We start from the raw sequence: 5,378 nt of genomic DNA on the forward strand, positions 1-5,378 counted from the left end.
GTGATTTCCCATGAAGATGCTCAATAGTTTCAAGTTCATAATCCTTCATTGTTGTTTCTTCTCCGGTGGATCCAATTCAAGCTTTTGATATTCATCATATTCCTTTCCTCGTTTCAAATGCTTTCTCGTGCCGACGCACCTCTTAATCATTCACTCCTTCCTATTCATTTGTTCTGGAGTGTTGAAGATATCTCAGAAGATTTGTGTTTCCATTCTTAATCCGTTCAAGATATTTGGAGATTATTATCTCATTCAAGTCATTTAATTCAACTGGTGCAATCCCGCCTTTTCAATCAATCATTCAACGATGTTTCCTTTTGAGTGGGACCTAACCCACATGTCTTTTCCCAGGATCTTACCTGACTCTTCTAATTTTCCTGGAGCCACTCCCAAAGTCTTTGGAAGTTTGACGTAAGAATGAATTTTCATCAGTCATATTCCTTCTCCAAGATCGCTTTCAAATCATTTTCATTGTTGGCTCAACCTCTTTGTTTTTCATTCTCCCGGAGCATCTCAACAATTTATGTGGTGTTTCTCATCGTCATTTCTCGGATTTTGAAGTCCAAAGAAGAGTCCCTCTTAAATCCTTACCCTTTCTTTCAAAGAGGCATAGTTCAAGCTTGATGCCATCCTCTCATAATTGTTTTCGATTGTGACAATTCTTTTCTTACCATCCGGAGCATTTCATGAGTTGTTTCCATTTCTTTCCTCCGAAGGCCATCATGTCATAATTTTTCATTCTCAGCGTGTAGCTATCATTCTCCAAATCTTACCGGTGCATCGTTCAAATACCCTCTAATCAGTTCATGATCTCTTTGTTCTCTTGTATCAAATTTCCTCAAGTATCTTCATTCGTTCTCTAATTCTTACCGACGATTCACCCCTTTACTTCATTCGTTTTCAATACTTACGGTGGTTCCTCCAACATCTCTCTTCCGTTGTTATCATACCAATTCATTCGCTCTTTCAAAATCCTACCGGTGGTTCATGGAAGACCTTCCCAAGTTTACGCTATATCCCTCTTAATCCTTTCTACGAGAATAAGTAGTATGCCAAGTCCGTTGTTTGTCATCAATTTAAATTGGTGAAGGATACGCATACCATAATTCTTATTATTGTTTCATCCGAGTGATCTAGTTTCTTCTTTCCAGAGTTGTTCATCATGTCACATTTCTCGGTTCGAAATGCTTCGTCTTTTATTTCTGGAGTTCCAAGTTTTCTTGGTTATATCGTTGCAAAGCTCCATCTAAATCATTGCAAGGCTTCACCTTGTGTTTTCAACTTCTCTTTCTTTCTATCATCCTTTTATTACCGAAGTTCTTCATGGAGGCTCTACATGGTGGTTCGTCAAGGATTCTTTTCATTCTTCAATTGTTCGTCAAGATTTCTCTCGAAGTTAAGATCCGCCAAGCTATACTCTAAAATAAACATGGTGCTCAACACATGTTTTGTTTTGGGGAGTTCAAGTATTCTTCATCTTGCATTTCGAAGTGCAATTCATTCTACCTTATCATTTGAGGTGGTGTTATGTCATTCTTGACAATTTGAGTTCGTGTTTCATGATTCACATGTTATCAAGAATGAGGTATTTTAAATCCATTAATCCCTCCATTGGAGTTATCTTGGTATAGATTTCACCTAAAGCCTTCCCAAAGGAATGTTGGTATTGTGGTGCTTATCTAAGATCCAAGTTTTCCTCCTATCCTCTTGGTGAAAGAAGTTTCTCTTATCTTCATTGATCTCAACCAATCAATTGTTTTGGTTAGTGGCCGATTGTCACCTCATCATTTTGAGAAGTTTTCCATAAGCCCACTACAAGCTTATTTGTTTCGTTGTTGGTTTTCCAACGACTCCGTTATAACCTTCTCGGAAGGATGCTTTCCAAGCTCACTTGTGGCAGAAGTTGGCATTTTCTTCTCCATTCTTTTATTCCAATGATATATCTTCTATACTTTCTTCCGAAGGCATGGTGATGTTGCTCTCTTCACTCATCATCTCGATTGTGAGGATCGTGTTCTTTTCATGCTTATCCATTTAACCAAAGTGTGGTGTCATCTCTTGAAGTGCTTTTCATCTTATCAAGTTTTCCTTCTTCTTTCAGTCGGAGTGCTGCCCAAATTATATCATTATTATTCCTTCTCTATCTTGTTTAACCGGAGTGGTTTCAATATCTATCCTATCACTAAACCTCTTGGTTCTCGTTGTATCCCTTGTTCCTCTTTTCTAACGGAGTGTTTTCAACTTTGTTCATATACGTTGTTTTCTTTCTTTCGTTTTGCTCAACCTATCAAGGTTCATGGTTTCTCTCGTTTGTCGAAGAAGCAACTTAGTTTTACCTCTTATCTTCCTCTTTCTTTTCCCTCCGGTGCCATCCTAGATCTCGGGACGAGATCCTCTCATAGTGGTGGAGTGTTGTAACGCCCCGGATACAACTTTCCATATTCGTAACTCCGACTCTTGCCATTTCTGGCTATGTGATTTATTTTTCCTCCGTGGTTGGGTTTTTGTCTGTTGTTTTGCATTTTGTTCTTGTTATGCATCTCGTCTCATGTCATCATTCGCATTGCATCGGCATCGTTTTCATAAAACTTGCATCCGCTCGTAGTTGCCGTGTCCCCCTTGCTTTTGTTGCCGTTCCAGACCAATCAGGGTTTCACTTCCCTCTTGACCGTGACCACCTAACCTCTCTTGCCAGCTCGCAGCCTCCTCGCGTGCGCGTCCGAAACTCCCCCGAACCCGACCTGAGCGGTCATGACCAATGGGTCCAGATCATCCCCCAACATCCCAAAAACATCTCCGTTTTCTTATTTGGTCTCCCTAGCTTATTTATCCGAGACCGTCTGATTTCGATCGGAGGGACCAGATGCACCTAACCAAAAATTCACCTACTATATAATCAGCCTAGCTAACCCTAGACCCTAGAGTTGTCCCATCCATCCCCACGCCGCCGCCACTCCACCGAATCCCCCCTCGGGATCTCCCCTGCCCGATTCACCCAACCAGCGCTCTCCCTCCTCCTCGTTCTAGATGCCCGAGCCCCAATCCAAAATTCCTCTCAGCCTCCATCCTGTAGCCTCCGACCACCTCCCTCGTCGCGCGCGCCCATCCTCGAGCAGTCCAAACCGCATCAGCCAGCCGCAGCACCTCCCTGCTCGATCTTGTGCTCGAGGCACCCGAGTTCCTCGCCTGTTGTCCGTCGAATCGAGCAGGAGCTCGTCCATGGCGCCTCCTTGTGCTTCCTCTCGCTGCCCAAGACAAACGCCTCCATCCCTCGGCCTCGTGCCACCCCGAGCCTCCTCACGTTGGCATCCCAGCCACCTGGACCGTGCCCCGTCGACCCTGCAGCAGAACCAGGTCGCGACGCCCTGCCCTTCATCTTCTCTTCTGCTCTGTTCTCTCCTCCCGGTAACCTCTCTCTCCCTCTCCAGGAAATCCTCCACCACGCCATGGCTGCGCCTGAGCTTGCCTCGTTCCCCGGGCGTCCTCGTCGGCCTTCGAAGTTGGCTCGTCCACGCCGGGGTTTCCCAGCCGTCGCCCACCTTGTCGTCATCGTGCCAAGGTCGGCGTCCTCCTCATCCTAGCGTCGTCCACGACCAAGTCCGGCCAGACCCGGACGAAGTCGATCTCCCCGCACCCCGCCGTCTGCTGCCTCCTCTGCATATAGCCGGTGCGCCATTCCCCTGCTTCTGCGTGCGAGAACGCGAGGACAATGAGCAGCGCCAAGTCCAGATCGATCCCCTGCTTCCCTGCATCGGTTGCGTTGACCGCAACCTCGATCCGAGCCAGCCTCCACGTGCCCGCGTGGGCCTCATCCTGCAGCCGGCACAGCGCAGCTCCCAGCCGGCCTCCCTCTGCTTCCAATCAGGCCTCAGCCCATGGGTGAGCAGCCCCCAACAACCCCTCTGCTCTTTCGGGCCAGCCAGATTCGGCCCAGCACCTGTTTTTTTTTCGTGCTGCGATTCTAACATTATCTAGTGTATTACAGTTTTGCAGAAAACCCCTCATATATCATACATTTAATAACTCATAAACCATGCATCGGTTTAAAATGATATTAACATGTAAAATGCTTAGAATTTTGTGTAGATTAATAACATTCCACTTTCATCCATGTTTAAAATGTTTAAAATGTTGTTTGTTTAAATTTTCTCAAATGCCATGCTAAAATGCTTTATTTCATAACTAAATAACCATAACTCTGTTTTAAATAAACTTTATATGTAAATGGGGTGGGAAAATGCCTAGTTTAACATGGTCCAGTTTATTTTCCTATTTAACAACCTTAAAATATGGTTTAGGGCAGAACAGTACCGAATCTAAAATATGCATATGGGGATTTTCCGGACTTGTTGTTTGTTATTCCGGCCTCATTTAAACTTGTCTAGATAGGTAGTTTTTCATATGCTTCACCCCTTGCCATGTTTAATAACATTTAATATTGTTGGGTACAAAATCGAGAGAGAACTAAATAATTAATGTGGTGTTTTGTCAATATGCAACTTGTTGCATATTGAGCTCCACTTCACTTGTAGTGTTGTTTGTGCATATTGTCATGCCATGCCTCATTAAACCGGACATGCATCATACTTGTTTGTGCATCATGCCATGTTTATGCTTGTGCATTTACCATGTTGTTTGTTTCTTTTCGGTTTTGCTTCTTAGTTCCGGTAATGTTGCGGTTGTGAGGATTCGTTCGACTACGTTCGTTTGTCTTCTTCATGGACTCGTTCTTCTTTCTAGCGGGATTTCAGGCAAGATGACCGCTACCCTGGATCTCACTACTATCATTGCTATGCTAGTTGTTCCGTTCTATCGCTATGCGGCGCTACCTATCACTTGCTCTTCAAGCCTCCCAAATTGCCATGTCAGCCTCTAACCTTTTTCACCCTTCCTAGTAAACCGTTGTTTGGCTATGTTACCCCTTTGCTCAGCCCCTCTTATAGCGTTGTTAGTTGCAGGTGAAGTTGAAGATTGCTCCATGGTGGACAGGATTATGTTGGGATATCACAATATCTCTTATTTAATTAATTCATCTATATACTTGGTAAAGGGTGGAAGACTCGGCCTTATGCCCGGTGTTTTGTCCCACTCCTGCCGCCCTAGTTTTCGTCATACCGGTGTTATGTTCAAGGATTTTGCGCTCCTTACGCCATTGGGTGATTTATGGGACCCCCTTGACAGTTCGCTTTGAATAAAACTTCTCCAGCAAGGCCCAACCTTGGTTTTACCATTTGCCTCACCTAGCCCTTTTTCCCTTGGGTTTACGGAACCTGAGCGATGTCCGGTGCCCCCTGGGCAACCAGGGTCTATGCCAACCCGACGTCTTGCTCATCTGGTGTGCCCGGAGAACGAGATATGTGCAGCTCCTATCGGGATTT

The sequence above is a fragment of the Triticum aestivum genome, chromosome 1B (assembly GCF_018294505.1).
Source record: "Triticum aestivum cultivar Chinese Spring chromosome 1B, IWGSC CS RefSeq v2.1, whole genome shotgun sequence".
Classification (NCBI taxonomy): Eukaryota; Viridiplantae; Streptophyta; class Magnoliopsida; order Poales; family Poaceae; genus Triticum; species Triticum aestivum.